The sequence below is a fragment of the Arvicola amphibius genome, chromosome 2 (assembly GCF_903992535.2).
Source record: "Arvicola amphibius chromosome 2, mArvAmp1.2, whole genome shotgun sequence".
NCBI classification, from domain to species: Eukaryota; Metazoa; Chordata; class Mammalia; order Rodentia; family Cricetidae; genus Arvicola; species Arvicola amphibius.
In genome coordinates, this window is record NC_052048.2 from 164,211,149 (window position 1) to 164,234,119 (window position 22,971).

A 22,971-nucleotide genomic window follows, 5' to 3' on the forward strand; every position below is an offset into this window, starting at 1 on the left:
TTAAGTGTTGATGAATTCCATATTCCGATTAGAACAGATATTTTTAAAAAATTGTAATTACAATTGTTAAACTCTCCTGCAAACATATTGGTTTTTTTAATTAATTAATTTATTTATTTTTGTCAGGAGGACAAAAGTTCCCCAAACTCTTGCCCATGTATTGTTGACAAGCTTGTCTATTGTGCTGAATCATTTTCTGGTTAGGTTTCTCAAGGGCATGATCTGGGGGACTAGATGATAGCTTAGTTGATGAAGTGCTTGCCATGGAAGCATGAGGGTTTGAGTTTGGTCCTCAGAAGTGTATGGTAGAATACACATATATTTCAAGCATTAGGGAGAAGGAAACAAGCAGATTCCTGGGGTTCACCGATCAGCAAACCTTAGATTGAGCACTACCTACACATATACACACACACAAACACACAAACTCACATACACACAGAGAGAGAGAGAGAGAAAGAGAGAGACAGAGACCGAGACAGAGACAGAGAGACAGACAGAAACAGACAGAGACAGACAGAGAGACAGAAAGAGATGAGTTAAACATCCCTTGCAAGATTTACTTATATATTTAATAACCATGTAATTCTAAAGATACTTTGTATGTCTTTTTTGACATACAAAGAATGAAAGATTTATAAAACTACTTTTGGTGTTTTTCTCTATCTATAACACTGTGTCTACTGGAGAAAATGGGATTTCCTAAAATTCTTCCCTCTAGTACTGATGAATGTTCTGGAGTTTATGGATATCTATGACAAATATTGCTACGTGTTCTTTTGTGCATGAATCTACAAGAATTTTCAAGGATGTGGCAATGTGTTAACATGAAATAATTCATATTTTCCAATATTTGCAATGACCAAAGCTATGCTACTCACATTAAACTCTTCTTGGTCCGCTGATATACATTTTTAAGATATAACTTTTATTTTGTTGAGGTTCAACTCTAGCAGGATCAAGTCATTTCTCTACCAGCTTTGTTTCTAAAGTTGCTTATGAGCAATTTGCAAAGCTTTTGTGGTGAAAATGTTGAAAGGGATTTATTACCATTAATCTTTTTTGAGGGTGTGTATAATTCATCTCACTAGCCATCAGAATTCCCAGAAGGTAAATTACTCTAGAGATCTCTGTGCCCCCACACTGTATCAAATTGACCTGGTCCTTGTTTGCCATTTTTGTGTACTACATTGCTTATTTAACAAGAAACAGAATGATTGTAATTCTGAGAAGGTGCTTTGATAGTAGTTTTGACACTCTGCCTGAATAATGACCCTCATTATGGTGCTGGTGACGGGCTCTGAAAGAGCTGATTTATGAATATATCACAGGTTCAGCATTAGAGCTCCCTACTCACTTACTTCTGATATAGACACAGATATGGACAGAGCCCTTTGAAATATAGAAAGACTGAGATAATTGCACGATTATGACTATTCAAATCATCTTTTTCCCCAGACTTAACAAAGCTCTACCATTTAATTTTGACTGTCTCCAAAGTTATTAGAAACCTTTGACAACATGTTTATTGGAAGAATGTGTCTCAGGGTAACTGCACCAGGATGTAGGTGGAATTGGATTCTATTTCTCTGTTCCAAAGCCTTGGCTAAATTTCTGTTGCAAATACTCATTAATGGCTGATGTAATAATAGAGTGTTAGAAGCAAGATTAGCTAAGAGCAAAAAGTCTGTGTCCTTGATAAAACAAATTACAAGACACTCTGTAAACACTTTTTTTGTGCAGAATGTTGTTGATTTATTGTTTCCTCTATAGTGATTATTTAAATAAATGTAGCTAATTTAGTTCATTTGCCAAACTGTATAATTTTGTTCTTTGTGGAGGGGTTATATGTAAAAGCCTCAAGGAATCACATCCCCATTAATCTTTTCACAAGTGCAATAAATAAGTAAAGAGACGTGGTTTAATTTTGCCAGTTAGAAGATATTTAAATAGCAGTGGTGGTAAACTGATTTTCTGCTGTTTGGAAAAAGTCATCTGAATGCACTTTTGCTTGTTAATAGCTTCAATGAACCACAATAACAACAAATGCAGCACAGTTGCTTTATGCAGAAGGCAACAAACGAGGGGATTTAGTTTTCTACCTTTATCTTCTTTGGGTAAACATTGCATTCCTCGTGTTTTTCTACCTAGCTGTCTCTGTCTGTCTAACACTTGCACCTGTAAAATATTATCAGGAATTATTTCAGAAAAAATAACCACCAACCCGAGAGAGTATTGTTTGATATTAATAAAAAGGGAGTGAGAAAATGAGAGAGAGAGGGAGAGGGAGAGGGAGAGGGAGAGGGAGGGAGGGAGGGAGGGAGAGAGAGGGGAGGGAGGGGGGGAGGGAGAGAAGGAAAGAGGGAGAGGGAGAGAGAGAGAGAGAGAGAGAGAGAGAGAGAGAGAGAGAGAGAGAGAGAGAGAGAGAGAGAGAGAGACAGACAGAGAGAGAGATTTTCTTACATTAAACCCTTTCCTGGCCATGAATAAGGAGGCAGGTCTCCTTGCAATTATTAGAACAAAGCTTAGAGTTGTCTTATTCTCAGTCTTTTCCTTTTGAGACTACCATCAGCAGTTGACTCTTGAGATTAAAAATACATAGTTACTAAGGGCAGTAGTTGGAAGTTAATTTTAAATGAAGTCTGCTAATGACCTGGAGTAAATTTAATAGGGACCCTCCGTTTCATAGCAAAAGCAGTCGGTTAAAACATAATAAGATTATTCTGAAACCTTTAAACAAAGTGATCACATGTAATTCCTTTCAGGAGGCTGAAATTTAAAAAAAAAAAAAAACCTTTTTATATCTGTGAAGCTTTATTCTTAATTCATCAACACATTTTTAGAAAGTCCATTTCTGAGGGGATCCTGTTTGCCACTTCTGCAGTGTACATGCCTTAACAAAGTAGATCTTTGAGAAACTTCCATCTCCTATTCTGCATACACATTTTATAAAAATTTCAGAGGTGCCATCTCCATCCTTTGCTCTTCTGCTTAAACAGGCCGAATACAATTACACTGAACTGTATGAAAGGATTTCAGAGCATAACAAAACCTGCTAGACCTTAATAACTATACATGACTGATCTGTCCTTTCTAGCAAGGTTAACCACTTCTCCCAAGGAGTTAAGTGGCATATAAACTATTGTTCGCACCATTTGTGCTAACAGTATAAGATGACCTCAAATGCCATCATGGCCATACGAGACACCTGCACTACGCATTTATCAACAACGGAAAAAGAACCAGAGGGGCAAATCTGAGTGTAAGTGTATTAGGACTCCATAAGGATAAATGTCTAACCCCATTCCACAGCAAAAGTAATTACTGAGCCATTGTTTCTATATTGTTAACATTTTTTATGGTTCTTTAGAAATATGTGCTATTTAGTTCCTGAGCTGACATCTGTACTGTATTATATTTTATACAAAGTACCCAGATCAATGTGGAAAGCAATCAAATAACTGTAAGATCATTTTGCCATTACTGAAAATCAACAACAGCCATAAACTATAGAAAAGGTGCTAGTTTAAAATTAGTAGTTAATTTTTATACTTAAATTATCTAATTAACAATAGTCTGAACAGCCAAGTTTTAAAGCTTTAGTCTTTCAAAAATTGCATGCTCCATTTAGGGTGTATCATTCTTATGTATTCATGGAGTCTAATATTTGTGTTTTAATGCTGCATCAATTCTTTCTCTGTGTTTCTCCCTTTGCCTCTTAACATGTCTAACCTTGTTCCTTATTTGCCTTTATGTATGTGTTACTAAGAAAGGCAGAAATATTAAGACACTTGATTATACTCAGAGAGACATAAACACATTGTCCTAAGAACTTAAGACAAATATCAGTGAGTCATCCAGTAAAAACCACTGAGTAACACATAACTAAAACAACATGCAATGAAAGACTACCTTGACTAACCTAAATATGCACATCTTAATATTCAGGACAAAAAATATAGTTAATTTCATAAATAAACACTGTCAGAAATTAATAGAGCGAACAATTTATCCCATAACTCATCAGGCCTGTACTGTGTCCTAAAACCTTCAGGTGCTCACATTAATGCCTCATCTCTCCAGATGAGAAAATAGTAACAATATTTGTGTCTTTGCAAGAAAAGTCAGGGCTCCAGAAATTTCCACGGTGTTTAATTTCTAATACCTATACTTTCTGTTTTTTTAGAGAACATACCATATAACTACATTATGTGTTAAAAATTATTTATTTCACTAAGACATAGCACTCTAGTAAAAGTAAGAGAGAGATCAGTCATCTCCAGGGATGAATCCCTGGAAAGGTTATCCAATACCCAACTGTCAGTGTCAAACACACACACACACACACACACACACACACACACACACACACACACACACACACATATATATATATATATATATATATGAGCATATATATATGAGCAACACTAAAAGAACTCACCAGGTTGTATTTATATACACATCTGTGTATTTGTATGTATGTATATGTAGCAATATAATAAAAGAATAAAACATAGATTTAAGATCTAAAGAAAAAACAAGGGAGGAGGACTTGGATGGGATATAGGGTAGTGTGGAAATACTCTAAATCCAGTACTTCTCTCTGAAGTTCTAAAGAGGAGAATAGGAGGAGGAGGAGACAGAGATCATAAATGCACAATCATGAGGACTTTGAGGTAAGGAAGATGGAATATCAAATAAAAAACTGTGCTGCGTGTATGAGAGAAAATTTACTATTATGCTGAAAGGAATTAAGTACTGGGAAGGAGGAAGTAGGGAATTTCTGGAAGAAAGCACGGTGTACTCTCTGAGAATGAGATGCTACCCAAATGCTCTTTCCTCTATCATTTGGAAACTATTTTACTTGTGCTTCTGATTGTAGATAGACATGAAAATCACAAAAGAGAACAATCTTTTTTGTTGTCTAGCTGGATATGTCCAGTTGTTATGTCTTCCTCTTCCACAGGATCCTTCTGGTAACCAAAAAAGTCTTTACCACATTTCCCCAGGTTGTGTCACCTCTTTTACTTGATACAATTAAATTGAATTCACTATTTTATTAGGTATTTCCTATAAATCAGCACAGATATGTGTGTGTGTGTGTTTGTGTGTGTGTGTGTGTGTGTGTGTGTGTGTGTGTGTGTGTGCTGCAGAAATACTGCAAGGAACACAGGTAAGTTTGGTTAATTCATAAATTCTACACAAATTGATAGTGAGCAGTAACAGTGCCATACAAAAAGAGATATGTGTTATGGGACAATAGTCTTCTACTCTGTAAAGTTTTGTCACTTGTATCATTTTAGTAAAACACCTTTGGCCAGTAGCCAGGCAGGAAGTATAGATGGGGCAACCAAAATAAGAGAATTCTGGGAAGAGGAAAGGCTCAATCTGCTGTCGTCACCAAGACCATGAGGAAGCAAGATGAGAATGCCTCACTGATAAAAGGTAGCAAGTCATGCGGTTAACATAGAAAAGAATTTGGGGTTAATTTAAGATATAAGAGTTAATAAGAAGCCTGGGCTACTAGGCCAATCTGTTTATAATTAATGTAGACCTCTGTGTGTTTCTTTGGGACTGAATGACTGCAAGACCAGGCAAGACAGATACCTCTTTCAACACACTTGGTTGAGGGTTTGAAGACTAACCAAGAGTTTTCATATCACCAAACGGAAAGAAGAGTAAATTCCAGACAAATTTACAGACATCTGGGCCAGAACCCTGTTTTGGGGGACCTGCAGTTAGGACCAAATGTATAGAATGGAATTGTAATGTCTGGAGACAGGGAGAAAAAAATGACACTGACTTGAATGGCAGGAATCTTTGATGAAGAGAACTTAACACTTCATCCTCTAATTACTCACCATGAAAAATGTTAAGCAATGACATTATGTGGATCTGTGTTTTTAATAATGAAGGGAAGAATAAAATGGAGAAAGGGGCAGAAAGAGGCAGAGCTATCAAAGTGGTGACATTGGGAAGAGAAAGCAAGGGCTGACGTCATTCATTCATCAGAGCTCAGAAAGCAAGGGCTGACGTCATTCATTCATCAGAGCTCAGAGACTGCAAGAAGATAAAGGAGAAAGGAGAATAGACTGCTTCTATTCTGCTAGATTCCAACTCCGGATTTTGCAGAGTGTACATCTCACTTTGACAGGAACACATTTGAAACATTTGAAGATGCACACAAGGTGATCACATCTGCCTCTTCACATAGTCTAATGAGAAAAGGTCCTCTTACTTGCCTCAGATTATCCTCTTGAGTGCCTTATTTTTCTCTGTGGACTACTTTTTACAGCCTCCAATTTAAACTACACAATTTGAAGGGCCACAAAGAGGGGTCTCTTCAGAAAGTGCCTGCTGCTCATGCATTAGAATGTGAGCATGAATCTCCATCACCCATACAAACTCTGGGTGTGGTAGTCATCATCTTTTAACCAACCACTGGAATGGCAGAGACCAAGGGGTCCCTGGAGCTCCCTGGCCAAACAGCCCAGTTGAATTCATGAGCTCCAGGTTCACTGAAAGACCCTGCTTCAGGAAATGTGACAGAGAGTATTTGAAGAAGATACACAGTGTAGACTTCTGGCCTCCAAGTACCTGTGTATGCACACACACATACACATGCACGCACACACAGGCACATACGAATATGTGTATACATTATGCACACATATAGAAACTTAAAAATTAAACTACATGTTCACTCCTATTTTTGAACATCTATTTCTTTCTTCACTGTTTTCCATTCTTCCCATCCTCAGTCTGCTTTATTTCAAGCATCATCTTCTATGTAAAGGCCTCCTGGAGGCCCTTGGTGTCCCCTGAGAAAGAATGGATGCTCTCTTTGGGGTCTGCTTTTGTATCCAATGCACAGCCCACGTGTAGCTAACAGGCACATACTATATGAGTAACTAAATTGGTTGACCGGATACCTAAAATGAGTGGATGAGTAGATTTGGGTCCAGAGATAAACTGGTAACCATGGTAACTTTTTTTTTTTTTTTTACAGAGACCTTTCTTTTGTTCTGCACTTTATCTCCAATAGCTTCACCTACAAATTGTTAGGAGTCTTGCTGCAAGGTGTGATGAAGCTTGCCTTTAACCCCAGCATTCTGGAGGCAAGAGGAGCCCTCTCTGTGAGTTAGAGGCCATGCTATGCTACACAATAAGTTGCAGGACAGCCAGGGCTATAGAGAGAGACCCTGTCACAAAACCACAAACAAACAAATTTAATAGAGGAGCTGAGTCTGATAAAAGTTATGTTGAGGCATAACTTGTCAATAGAGATAGGAACTAGGAGATAGAATCTGCTTGGGTCTCTAATAATGTTGTAAAGGGAAATTTGCATGCTCATCTCCTTATGGTCACAGGAAGGGGTGAGGATAATAAAGGTAGAACTCGTAAGAATAAGGAATAGCTACCTCAAAATCACAGTGGTGGTGTACAAACAAAGGTTCTCTCCCTGCACCTGGAAGAGGTGCCACGACTCCCAACAAGGAGCAACGACAGCAGTAATTTCTGGGATCTAACAATGGTGCTTACACTGTTTTCTATTATATATAAACCAAAAACTTGATGATATTAAATTTTTAACATTAAAATATGCCTTCCTGGAGCCAGAGGAAAGTCTCTGAGAGACTGAATGTGAGAGGCTTATAAAGCAAGAAAGAAATGATTGCTTGATTATAAATTGTGGAAGGTGCATTCTTGGGATAAAAGGGCAGAGGATAGGACGTGGTCTAGCAGGGCTCTCAGTTAATTAGATAAGTCACTGCATCTCTACTTCAAGGAGCATGTATTAAACAGGGACACAGTTTTCATGCTTTCGACCTATATTCTAACTGCTGAAACTTTAGAGTATCGATGCTTTGATTTGATTGCAGAGCTCAGAATTTTCCAGAGTAGGAAGTACTTAAGATATGTGAGCCAAAGAGTGAAACAAATTAATTCAGAAAATCTTTTCTTTCTTCTTTTCCTGTTGGTTTCTTCATTCCTTTTATGTCTCATTCTTGTGACTAGTTCTCACTGTGTATATCAAGCTGGTCTTGGATTTGCCTCATCTCCCCAGTTCTGGGATAATGGATATGTGCCATCAATCTGAAATTAAAAATAAATAAGCGAAACTCACATTTTAATGATCATCACATAGTTTAAAGCTCATATAGAGACTTAAATGTTGAAATAACATATCCATATTTTATGTAAAATGTTATTGAAATGTATGTAAAAGGTTTTGACTCCCCTCACCCCAAGCCCCGTGCAATTACAACTTGTTTTAAGAATGCGGTAAATTTTTCTCTCCTGTATTCTACATCACATGCTGGAAAAATTCCCAGCCATCTCCTAGCAACTCCTCCACTCATCCATGCCACTGATGGAGTGCCTCCATGAGTCATCGTTTCACGTTCTCATCTTTCATTTACATCCAGAGAAAATTAACCTTCATTCGCTAGAAGAAACTTGGCTGCCAGAAACCATGTGCTAAACAAAGAACTATTTTCCCTCATCAGGAAATGAGTTGCTGCCCTGCTATTATCTGGACCTTGGATAAGTGCTCTGTTCCCTAACCGCCCACTTTGCTGGTGGCGGTGGAACTGCCCCTAGGGCTGCTGTAGGGTCAGCTGGTTGATGGCCTGTCTTTTTTCCCAGGCGTCACTGAGGAAGAATAATCCTGAACTCGGTGCGATTAAAGAGCCAGGGCTTGAATTATTGTGTTTTCTGACTTTGTCTCTGGAACCCGGTAAACTCGGTTAGAGCAAATCCCGCAAGGATCATTTAAAAGGGGGTGGGGGATCTTTTGAATGCATTTTTCGTTTTCCTCCACAATAGAATATAAATGCAGTTCTGAAAAGAACCTTTAGAAATGCTGTAGGTTGCACAATGAGATACATTCTTCTTCTATTCTTTCCTAGCATAACTTTTTTTCCTCCGGTACACATTATTGTTATTGACAGCAGTTCTAAAGCCTGTAAAATAAAAAGAAATTAAACAGTGAATCAATAAAGATTAGCTATTTTCCCCAGATTACTAGCTTATCATTCTCATAATTGCAATAATGGTTGCTGATGGAAATTCTATTTATGTGAGTCATTTTATTCTTGTTATTTACTATTATTAATGTTACCATTATTATCTTCTTACCCTTCAGTTCACAAGATGTATCTTCTCAGTGAATTTTAATTCCAGGAGCTTCCTATTATACTGTACATAATCCTATCAAAGACTGTCCTTCATGCAACATTTTCAGTGATATATTATCCTAGAGACCATTAATGAATGAGCTTCATATCTTACTAATACTGTTTTAGATACTATTTTTATTAATTTCCCCAGCTGTAATTCTTCGTACCCTACCTGAGTCTGTCTTCTATTAAAGTTGTGTTTTCAATTTTTACGTGGAGATTTCAAAGGGAACCATTAACTTTGTCTTTAAAATGGATTTTCCTTCAGATCCTCGATGATTACATTATCATAATGCCCATGCTTTGTTCTCCTATACTGTTAGCAAGTTCATTTTCATAGTTTTCCTTTACTTTGGATTCCGGTTTTATGTTAACAATCCAAATTAAAACACTAACACCATGGTCTGTCCGACATGCAAATGGAGTCAGAAATAACTCAGAAAACAAACCAATTGCTCTTTGTCCTCTTCCTAAGATCCAGGCTCTATAGTCAAATAAAGGAAAGAATTATGTCGACTCTTGTAAATTATCTGTAAGCACTATTCCTTGAAAGTAAATACAGTCACCAGAGAGAAGGAACTGTACTCCCTGGAAACCATTTATTTCATATGTTATTTACTTTAATTTAAAGGGACTGAATAAGTGAACAACAAGGAAGCCACATATTTGACTGTTTTCATCTTTTTCATTGCCACAGGATTCAGATCACAAGGTATGGGTACACAAAATAATTATTGTTGAGATTTTGTCATTTTTTCCCTCTGAACCTGTGCTAGGAATTTTGTAGGATGGTGTGGATATCTTTCATATATACCTACAGGAAAGGTTGCGCACAGAAAATATAGATTAAATAAACTAAGACCCAGCAACACCTCTTTGTACTTACATTAAAACATTCTGACAAGATGAAATTAGTAGCCAATATTAAAATGTCCTTAGAACTATACTCTCTATAGAACATGTGAATATGCTCAGTTCCTTTGAAGAAAGATTAAATATGCATGTGATTTTCTGTAGTGTGGATTAATAACTAGGGAGAAAGACATTATTATGGTAATATCAACTTGTAATATATTTAGAACATAATAGTACCTTTTCTCATAAACAATATACATACTGATTTATATTGATACACTTCATTTTCCTTTCCATGCATTACTTCCTCTTCCATACATCTCCCAATATGGACATGTGCAAAATATGCATAATCTGTGATAAATGGACTGAGGGCAATTAGAAAGATCAAGAACTAGCTGAACCAAAGAGTGGGAGGAGTAAAGACATTAGAGTCATAAGAGAAGGAAGGAGAGGGGACAAGCCAAACATCCCTTTTCCTTTGAAAATAAAATATCAAACTTCTAATAAAGTTGTCATGATAAGACTACTCCTGACAGCTGTGATGATTAATGTCCAATAATGCTAGACTCTCAGTCTGAGCAAGATGGGAACCAAGAGTTTGAGGCCAACATGGACTTCACAATGAATTCCAAGTGACCTGGGCCACATGTTTATATTGGCTGCTCATTTTATTCTGTCAGAATGTTTTAAGACAATTGTTTATGCAATGCAGTGGTGGTCTGCAATTGTGTCAGTGGGTTTAGAAATATTTGCTTCCTTGAATTCTATCACTTTAATGACATAAGGAATCTAGGGAAAAATAGCTTTCTATTGATTTTTAAAATTAGAAATGTAATGACACCATTTTATCACCTATTTCCTTCCTCTAATCTCTCTGGCATGTTTTCTGAAATCTTGGCATCTTCTTTCTACACACATATACACACACTCAAAAACACACACTCACAGTTATATATTAATATACATATACGTTCATATATATAGTCATTTTATTTATGCAATAACAATTTCATAGCAGATTTTCTGGTCTCTTCTCTTTAAAAAATCTTTCTGTCCCATCACAAATATATAATAGTATATTATGATGAATATAAATATCATATTTTTATAAATCAACAAGCTAAGTCATAATTATTAGCATGAGCAGATTATACACATTAGTAAGGAAATAATGAAATTGATAAAGGGCAGGTCAAATGAAGAAAGGATTCTCAATAACAACAAAATTTACAATTAAAAGAAATCAGGAAGTAGAAAACATGAAGTCATGTAAGCAAATAAAATCATACACAATAAATTTTCTAAATTAGTAAGCTTTATATAACTTCATATATGAGATCAATGCACTTCAGTTGCTAATTCCGGTAAGAATAAAACATTTTCATTGTCAATTCTTTCCTATTTAATAAATTTACTGAAAATGAGTATTATGAGTTTTCTCCATTACTTATAGGGGAACAGATAGGAATTTATAAGTTCATTGTGTTGATAAGACTAGAATTAAAACCTAAATTATTATACAGTAAATTATGAAAATATTAAGTGTATAAGTATTTGCTATTTTTACTAGTTGTTCTCATCATTAATGGAGAAAATACTTGACTGAAGTATGAATATGACTACTTGACAGATGTAGCTTAGGAAAGATTTCTTTGGGCTCAGGGTCCAAGGTATAAAGTGCATCACAGGAAGAAGGCCCAGTGACAGTAATGTGGGTCGTGGGTCACACTGCATTGGCAGTTAGGACACACAGAGAAAGGAAGGCTGGCGTTCACACTTTCACCATTCTCCTTTTCCATCCAGCCTCTGGAACGCTAGTCCATAGCGTGGCACCACCTACGTCAATGGAGGACTTTCCCATTTCAATTTAACCTTCCTAGAAACTTCCTAAGAGAGGTATGTCTGTTGAGTGATTTCTCATGTCCACCAAGTTGACCAAAAGGATTAGCCATCCTTTCTGCTGCATCTGGCATTCCACTCTATAATATGTAATTATAATATATAATTATAATTTTAATAATTAAAATTAATTCTTTCATAGTATTTGACAAAAACTAATGTGTGAAGTTATGTGATTTATCTAAAATGTAAATATAGATTCTAAAATGTTATAAGAAATAAAATAGCATGATTTTTAACTTTTTCAAACAATTTCTCAAACATTACATAAGAATAGAGACAGCTCAGTGCTTAAGAGCACCTGTTGTTACTGAAAAGGACAGGTTCATAACCATTTCTGTAGTTAAAGTTCCAGAGAGTCTGACACCTTCTCCTGGCCTTGGTAGGCACCAGTCACACACAAGGTACACATGCATGCATAAACATAAAATAAAACAAATATATATTTGAGAAATAAAAGGAAGAAGAATGATGATGAGGAGGAGAAGGAGGGGGAAAGAAGAAGAGAAGAAGAAGAAGAAGAAGAAGAAGAAGAAGAAGAAGAAGAAGAAGAAGAAGAAGAAGAAGAAGAAGAAGAAGAAGAAGAAGAAGAAGAAAACAACCACAACTCAGACCAGCAGGCAGTGAGAATATGCTCAGAGAACACGCTCAGACCTGAAATGGATTCAGAGCAGGAAGTGCAAAAAAGCCTGGGTGTTTCTTATGTCTTAGTTAAGAGATCAACATAAACTTCTGATGAGAAGCTGGATAATTTGGATAATTTCTCCCCAAAATGTACATTTGATGTTTTTCATTCTCTAAATTTTCTAATCAGTTTTCCTATATAAAGTAGCACCAATAATAATCACAAATGTACAGAAAAATGATATAGTCTGGTTGTCTGATAGGAAGAAACAGAAGCCACAGAGCTGCCAAAATCAGCTTGACCTCTGTAAGTGTGTCATATCACTTTAAAGAAATGTTTGTAATTGTTATGTACAAAATCACATAAGAAATTTCAAGTTACTTTAAGTTTGCATGATCCACCAAAACTGCTTATTATAATATATTATGAAAGCGCCATTGTTAAAAATGTTTATATAAAGTTCTTGCTGTGACCACAATTATTTTTCACACATTGATCACATAGGTTTATAGTGCTATGGTTGTGTTCTAACTAGTTTGGTTTTTTTTTTTTCTTTTCTTTCTTTCTTTTTTTTTTCTTAAAAAATCAGAAAATCTGCTTTAGGCTAACTGGAGGTTATATGTTCACAATAAATCTAAACAAGAAAATCAATAGAAGCATTTAAACCTGTGATGTTGGAGAAGTGCCTCTCACAAAGATCAAATGCTAAAAATTGAATTCCACATACACCATCGCACATTATTAGTACAGGTGAACGCTTGTTGACATGATCCTATTTCTGTTTCAAGGTAACAACAGGACACTTTGAAAGCATAACACTATTAAAGGATCTTCAGGTTTAGTTATGAGACCTCATAGAAATATGTGAGAGAAATACACTAAGTCTATGCTTAGCTTCTTCATGAACTCAAGAGATCACCAGGATAGGTCTTGTACCCCTGCACAAGCTGAGAGTCAGCAGCAAGGCAGGTAAGACAGACACACTCTTCTACGTTCTCCGTAGAAACTGAGGGGTTTGTATTAGTCACTTTTCTATTGCTGTGATAAAACATGCTGACCAAATCGACTTGTAGAAGGCAGAGTTTATTTAGGGATTACAGTTCATAGAGGTAGGAACCTATCACCATTGTGACAGGGAGCAAGACAGCAGGCAGGCAGGCAGGCAGGCAGGCATGGCAGTGGTGTGCACCAGCTGGAAGCTCATATCCGGATAAACAAACTGGAATTACAGAGAGCTTACTGGGGATACCGAAGTTGTTTTGAAAAGTCACATACCTTCAAAAAACCCACATTTCCAAGCCCTTTCCAAACAGGGGAAATTCAAATGTCCAAGATTTGTGGAAGGCATCTCATTCTAACCACTATATTCACAAACAACATGAATTTGTTCTTTTACATTCTGTGTCAACCTGACACAAGCTAGAGTCCTTTTGGAAGAGGGAACGTCCGTTGAGAAAATGCCTGTGGGCAAGCCTGTGGTAAATTTTCTTAATTGTAATCGATGTGAGAGGGCTCTGGCCATTTTTGGTGTGCCACTTCTGAACAGGTGGTCCTGGGATGGAGAGGAACACAGGCTGAGGAACTCATGAAGGCAAGTCGGGACGCAGCACTTCTTGACTTCTTCTTCAGTCCTTGCTTAGTCTAGGTTACTGCCTTGATTTCTTTCATGATGGACTGTTGTCAGGACATATAAGTTGAAGTGAGCCCTTTCTTCTATAGGTTGCTTTTGGTGATGATATTTTATCACAGCACCCGAAACACTATGACAGGACTGAATGGGAATGTCATCATGTTCCTGGAAAGCAATACAAACCTCAGTGGTCTTAGTCAGATGAATGTATGCATAGCAAAGAAGCCTATGGTAACCAGCTCCAGCCCCCTCAGGATCTCTTGCCCCGTGGTAGCCCTTCCTGGATCTCCAACATTCCCATCTGAGCAGTCTGGTCTCCAAACAGGAAATTCATGTTCAGGAGTACTTCCACTTCTTCTCAGTAGGGTTCTCTCTTGGCCCTCAAAAATGCATCTTCAAATTAATCTTGATAATACCTATTTATTTTATGGTTTTATGAACCAAAAGAAGATCCCAAAATGGTAATAGTTCAAATAAGCTCTCTAGAGCTAATGAGCTTTATCCAGAGGAAATTGTACCCTTATGGAATTTCTCTTGAGAAACTGTGAAGTCGTAAATAAACTTCTACTCCAAAGATAAATAATAGATCTTTGTGTTTCATAGAATATCATTCACACATGCATCAGTCAAAATCGTCATGTCATGTAGTTGCTGCGGACTATGATTCCAGTAAGTATGGCAGAGATAAGGACAGTATTTAAAGTGCATCTATAGTAAGAATTAAGAGATATATGTATTTTTCAATAAAAGAAAGAAACTTATAAAGTATAATACGCAAAACAATGAAGACCTGTTCAACATCATTGAATACAGCAAAGTGAGTAAGTCAAACACATTGTTTTTTTTTTCAAAAAATGTATTTATTTATTAGTTTAACTTAGGCTGATTTCAATTCCATGATTAATTCAAAAATCTTAAGATAATACAATAAAGAATGCTAAGAAAAGAGAAGCAACAAAAGGCATTAATGGTCTAAAATATTAAAGTTTATATTTCAATAAAACTGTGATGTGCCATTAAAATACAATAAGATACTAAAATAAGCTCGCTGTTTATTTGCTTGAATTTTAAATGACTAGAAAAGCAGAGAAAAGATAATAAGGCTAGAATAACATGGAGCCAGATGTCAGGTTATTTAAAAACCTATTAGATATTCAAGCAGGATTTATGATAATGTAAAAATTATTCAATAATAGAGAGGAAATTTGAAATAATCATATAAAACAACTCAACATTTTAAAGTGTAGTCGTAGCTTCCTAAACAGCACAAATTATTCTCCCTTCTGAGGTGAGTAGTCACTTATAGGCCTGTATTACAAAGAATAATATTAATTTTCAGATATACCAATGAATTCCTGCTGTTACCTACCCGACAGATCAAAATAAATATATGATGTTCTATCTTAACCACTTTCAGCAAACCAATGCAAACATTTAGCAAAAAAATACATTGTTTTCCTTTTAACCATTTTTTCACATGTAGATTATTTTTTAAGTTGATGCGTCACTGGAAAGATATGTAATGTTTGTAAATTTTTATTTTTGAGATTATAATCATATCATTTCTATTTCCCTTTCTTCCCTTAAAACCCTCCCATATACTATCCATTCTTCCCTTATTCCCAACCTTCCAGTCAATTCTCTCTCTCTCCTCTCTCTCTCATAATGTATATAATATTATGTACAGATACTTATTATATCATGCTCATTAAAAATAATGTTACTTTCATTGTGTTTTTAGCACTAATATTAGCTGTTGGATAGCTAACTGGTGTGGTCTTTACTGGGAAAGACGTATTTCTGTTGCTCCTAATATTCCTTAGTTGTCTGAAGTTCTTTGTCTAGGGTTGAGACCTTCTGAACATTTTCTCTTGCACATTAGCATGCCTGTTGGTGTGATGTCATCCTTGTTCAGGCAACGTTTAGGCAGTTTGCAGCAGACATACCAAACTGCAGAGTTCTTGAGCTCAATCACAGCTGATGTAACTATAGCACTTGTCTTGGGCCCAAGACTCAGGAATTAGAAAGGACAAATGGACGAAAAGACTGCAAGATTCTGCGGAAAAAGCAGTTTGTTGTGTGATTGTGACTCCTAGAAATGCCATGCATCTAAGACTAGATGTGATGATAAATTAAAAGCTTAACACCTTAAATGTCAACAAACTAAAATACACACATTGAAATTAGAATTAGTAGAACCACTGTTATCCAAGCTTATAATCATTTTGAAGGTAGTGTAAACATTTAGTTTTTTATATAAAATAAAAAATGATTATAGAGTTAGTTATTTGCTTGATTTGCTAAATTAATTTGTGGGTATTACTTAAAATCTGTTATTGTACAAAATCAGAAGCTCAACAAATTGGATATACCTCAGTAGCCTAAAATTTTTTAGTAATTCAATATGTTTCTCTCACTGTGCCATTACCTGAACAAAAAACATTCCAAACTGGGTAGGTTTTGGCCAAATCATCACTCAGAAACTGACCCTAACAAATTCACTTTACTTTTTAATGAACTCAGAAATGCCATTGCAAGTATGTGTGCAAATACTCTGGCACAACATCCTCACAATCCAGTCTAAGGAGGGATCCAGTGATGCTTTCCAAGGTGAATTTAATTGAAAATTATTTCTTCCCATGTGGACAAATATAAAAAGTTTCTTTCAGAATGGGACTTTTAAGTGACTAGAAGCAAGGGTTGAGGTTAATAAATTAGCAATATGTTTAATTTTATAATCACAATTTTGTTAAATATAATTGACATTTGGTAATGATCAGAATTAGGAAATTAATTAGCAAAATAATGCTATATAAAATAAGATTTCTATTTATCTTGAATTTTGGTGTATGAATTTTATTATATTAGGATTATTTTTGAAAGTGTCACAGATATACACAATGCATCATGTTTATATCTATCCTCACACCCTTCCTCTAGCTTCTACTCCAAACATCTCTCTCATCTCACTCCCAGCTTCATGTATTTTATTTTTAAATAACCCACTAAGCTTAGTTAGTGCTGTATGTATCTTCTCTGTGGGCGTGGAGAGTCATCTCCTGGAGTATGGGAGACCTACCGATAGCCACCTCCCCCAAGAATAACACTCCTTCTCCCAGAAGCCGCCAGCAGCTTTTACCTCCATAGATAGGGATAGGACATCACATATTTGCTTCTCTTAATCTTGTGGTCTATCCACAGCTGCTGTGAATTTATATATGTAACAGCAATGAAATAAGAATTTTAAATTGTTCTCTTATTTTTACCTATTCAGTATTTTGCCATACATAATCATAATTGTTAGATTATTAAAAGAGCAGATGTAGACACAGAGATGGAAGGTGGAAAGGGAGGCTTGGTGTCACCTTAGGAAGGACCATATTTATTTAAGGTGAGGAAGCATTTGTCACTTGTGAAGATGGCCAGAATGTCTAAAGAAGACGGAAGGTTGCTCTTTATAGAAACAGAAATCACTTCAGTAGTTTGCAAGGGAAGCTGGAAAATGTAGTTTTTGTAGAAAAGTATCAATAATAATTAAAGGCATAGTCTATGAATATTTAGATGAGATATAAAACAAAAGTTGCAAACTATATTGTAGTTATTTTAAATATCAGTTAACTTATCCATATCCACAGTGAAGCTTATATTTTATTTTGAATATGAAAATAACTACCTCGACAGAAAATTAGTAACAGTTTATTCAATTTGGCTTAAGTCTAATACAAAATGGAAATTATATTTACATAAGGATTAAACTATTGCTTCACTTATAGATACATTTCTTTTCCTCAAAATTTGGATATCAGATAACAATAGACATGGGATATTTTGATTTTAATAGCAGACTATGGGAGCTCTTATTGACTAGCAAGTTTGTAACTTTGCAAAGGAGGATAGCATAGATACCAACATACCATTTGTCTAAATACTTTCCAGTGTGCTTTCATTCTGTCTCTGTAACAGGATATGAGTATGAGGAAGAACAGGAAGCTGAGAAACTTAATGTAAGTTTCAGAGAAAGTTGATTTGGGTACTCAATTAGTAATCATGTCTAATTTTGCATGATTCAAGCCAAAAGGAAAAACATAAAATGATTATTATGCTACTTCAGCAACTCCACCCCACATTTTCTCCTTTGGGCTGCACACACACATTTGAAATAAATAAATAAACATGAGTCACTTTAAAAATATCAGTAAAATACAGCAATTTCAAAGATGAATTTCTAGAAATTAGAAATTAATAGCAAGCTATTCATTTATTCATCCCTAAGGGTACCTCCTTTCAGCTCAACAGAGGCAGATTGGTTCAGTTTTACTCTATATAATATAAATAACATTGGAGCAAGATTGCATCTGTCATAGATGAAAATACCGTATTTATGTCTCCTTATCATCCATTCATTGCTTTATGGAGCCAAAGTCCTCCAGGGACTATCACAAATCCACATAATGTTCCTGAGTGCTGCGCTTTGCATTTGGATCTATGATTTAGCTGACAGATGTGAATAAACACTTGAGTCAAGGAACTCTCTGATCACTGCACATATGTGGAAACCAAAGTATGTAGATTTCTCAAAGGTGATGCCAACATTTCCTTAAAAGCTTCTTCTATGATTACTGCTTAGCTATTGTTAAAATAACCATCAACCAATGAACCCACATATATTTTAAAATGGTATATTTTAGCATCTCTGTTCTTTATTCACATTTTTGCTAAGTGTATTAAATGAGGGATTTTAACTTTCCTAAAGAAAAATGTTGAATTCCACAATTCTGGAGAATAGTAACTCCGATTATATTTCTAATATTTCTGTTGACATTATAGAAAGTTACTTGAGGCACTTTACAATAACACTGTCAAATATTGGCTCTAAATACTGAAACAATCTTGCAATATCTCACTGTTCAATTGTCGAAAACAGTGAGACAAGGGCACATTATAAAGATTTTCTTTCTAATTAAACTTATCACTGTCTTTGTAATCTCTAATTGTTAATGTCAAACTTTAATAAATAAATGGATAATGGTGACAGATCTTAAAGCTATCAACAAGGTTATCCAACCTATGGGCCCTCTACAATCTGGAATTCCTCTGCCTCCATTGTTACCAAAGGATGGCCTCTCATAGTTATTGATTGAAAGCACTGTTTCTTCACTATACTTTTACAAGAAAAGGATAGAGAAAAGTTTGCCTTCGCGGTGCCTACTTATAATAATTCTCAGCCTACTAGAAGATATCAACGGACCATCCTCCTACAGGAAATGCGCAATAGCCCCACCCTATGCCAATATATTGTCAGCCAGCCATTGGAAATAATATGTAAACAATTTCCTAAACCTATAATCTACCATTACATGGATGACATTTTGTTATCTGATTCAAATGCAGATACTTTAGAAAGGATGTTTGAAGAGGGAAAGAAAGTTTTGCCTAAATGAGGATTACAAATTGCTCCTAAAAAGATTTAAAGAGGAGATTCTGTTAATTACCTAGGTTACAGAATAGGTTTAAAAATATTAGAAAATAAAAGGCACAAATTAGGAGAGACCGGTTGCAGACTCTTAATGACTTTCAAAGATTATTAGGAGACATTTCTAGTCTACGACCAGCTGTTGGGATAACACATGATCCAATAATTCATTTAAACAAAGCTTTAGAGGGTGACAAAGACTTGAATAGTCCCAGATAATTAACAGCTGAAGCAAAAAGGGAATTGACAATTGTTGAGGAGAAATTACAGGAGGCACATGTGGATGGTGAATCCAAATCTTAATTGTATTCTAGTATGCTAAATTTTGGGAGAAATTAATAGCAGTTATACCAAAAGCAATAGACTTAGCCTTATATAAAAACTTCTTTGATTCTTCCTCGAATTGTACATAATACACCAATAACTGGAGCCTGTACATTTTATACTTATGCAAATAAATCAGTGAAGGCAGGTTACAAATAAAAAATTAAGTAAGGTGGAGCAAAGCCCTTATAATTCTGTCCAGAAAGCAGAATTATATGCTATTCTTATTGTAGAGATTTTTAAAGAACCTTTCAATATAGCTACTGATTCACAACATGCAAAAATATTTCTTACATATTGAAACTCTTAAATTCATACCAGATGAAACAGAATTGACTTCATTATTCATTCAGGTGCAGGACAAAATCAGGAATAGGCTTTGTCCTATATACAAAACACATATTCAACCCCATATGGGTCTTCCAGGTCGTTTAACACAAGGAAATGCAGAAATTGATCAATTATTGATTGAAATTGTGTTGCAGTCCTCAAAATTTCATAAAAGCATAATTTCAATAGCAAATGTTTAAAGAAAATTTTCCTATTACATGGCAATAAGCTAAAGAGATTATAAAGAGATGTTCTACTTGCTCTTTCTATAACCAAACACCATTGCCTACAGGGGGTAACCCAAAGGTACTCAAAGGAATGAGATCTGCCAGATGGATGTGTTCCACTTTACGGAATTGGCAAATTAAAATATGTGTATCACACTATAGACACGTATTCAGGTTTTTCATGGGCAATTGCCTTGAGCTTGGAAAAGGCTGATTCAATAATCATACATTTATTAAAAGTTGTGAGCATCATGAGTATTCCTACACAAATAAAGACATACAATGGTCCAGCATATGAATCTAAAAAAACGAAATTTTTGCCTATTATATAAAACATATTACAGGTATACCAAATAATCCTACATGACAGACAGTTGTAAAAAGTTCAAAAAAAAACTATAAAGGATATGGTAAACAAACAAAAAGGGATGGAAAATACCCCCAGAAATAAATTGCATAATGCTTTATTAACCTTAAATTTTCTAAAACATTTCCTGCCTCTAAAAACGGTATGTCAGTTATGCTAGGCCTTAGCCAAAGTTGGTTGCTTCAACATTGCAAAGAAGACTTTGGGTGATTGCTCAGGTAGTCAATTGTCTCCATCATATACTGCTCACTTTGGAAGCTGCTTGATTGCCTTTTCTGCCTACTCAAATGATATTATCACCCTTCTCAGGCCTACGATGGGGTTGAAGATTAGACAGTCATAGTCATCTTCCTCTTATGATTTAGTTGAAACTCTGAAATAGAAGGTTTATTAAAACATTTGCCTTGTGTTACTTGCTTAATATTTATGTTAGCTGTAATTTTATACGTGATATCTGTTCTTATTGTATATAGTTGTATTGGGTTTGGATTGCTCTTGTTTAAACAAAAGGGGAGATGATGGGGAAGCTTTGTTAACCAATGATCTTTAAGAGGTGGAACCAGTTAAGGCATGGCTTCCTGGAGCCTGAGAGAAAATTGGAGCAAGGACCAGGTATTCTCTCTCAGAGTGTTACTCCAATGACACCGCTAAACTTGGACTTTCCATTCCTGTTTTGTAAGTTTTCCCTTTATAATAAATAAAATTATAATTGTTTTATCCTTTAGCTGGTTATTTCCCATATCGAGCTAATTTTATAGAGCTATGAGTCTTTTTACTCTCATGTAGTCCAATTACATTGCTGCTTCTAAATTTTAAAGATAAGTTTGAATTGTTACAGTCCCATAAGCAAAGCTTTTGTCCCGTTCCTTCCCTTCAATCTGGAGGAGGGGGCTCATCAGTACCGCTAGTGAGGCTTCTTATACAGAGAAGAGGCTTTAGCCTCTACAATAGTGTTCAGTTGTTTCAATGAGTCTTTTTCTCACAGAGGAGATGTCTTCTGAGGCACCTGTTTTCAACATCAGATGAACACTTACAAAATTGGATCTGTTTGTACTACATATCCTTTACCAACAGCAATATATGCTGCTCTTGCATTGGAAGAACCATCTGTACAAATTGACATAGCATTCTTTAAGGGATCTTTCGTTACAATTTTAGGGGAAAAAAAGGAATGTACTTGTGCAAATTTCAGCAATCGATCAACTAGAGGAAGATTATCAATTTGGACTACAAATTGAACAACTGCAATTTCCCAAGAATCATTATTTTGAAATAGCCAATCAATGTTTTGCTTAGTATAAGGAACATTGATCATATTAGGTTCTCTACCAAAATATTACCTAGATCCCATCCAGCTTTTCTGCACTAAACAATCTACTGCTTGAAAACAAGGGTTTAACATCTTGACTAGTGAAACAGAAAGGTGTAGCATAAAAGAGGACCATTCTACCATAATACTGCAATGGGAGCAAGTTTTGTAATAAAAATATATGCTTGCCAAGTTTGATTATAATTAATATAATGTACCTGTTGATTCTGTATTGCATATTCCACTTATCCTAGTACCTGTCTAGCAGCATCTGTAAGGTGTCTGGGAGAGCCAGGAAACAGGGATTACTATCCATTGGAGAATTTCATTGAAGGCTCAAAGTCTCTAGTAGACATCTTTAAATAGGATTGTAGCCACTGGATAACTCCCAAATAACTTGTGAGCAATTTTTCTAGGCCAAGCTAGAATGCTCTCACTAGCAGACAGGCATCATTTTCAATGTCACAGACTCCTGGGTGGCTGGAACTAGAGTTGTGCTCCCTGTGGCTCAGCTGTCCCCCACCAGAGATGGCATTGATACAAAAGAAATTCAGAGACATAGGATATAAGCATAGAGTCAGGAGAGCAACCCAATGAATCCTGAATTCTCTGGCATTTATTTTACATATACTTTACATATCCCAATCCAAAAGTGGGGAGGCAAAAGACTGCTTTAATATAATAAACATGATACAAAAAAAAAAAAAACAGAGTAATTACCTCTTCAATACACATCAAGTAACT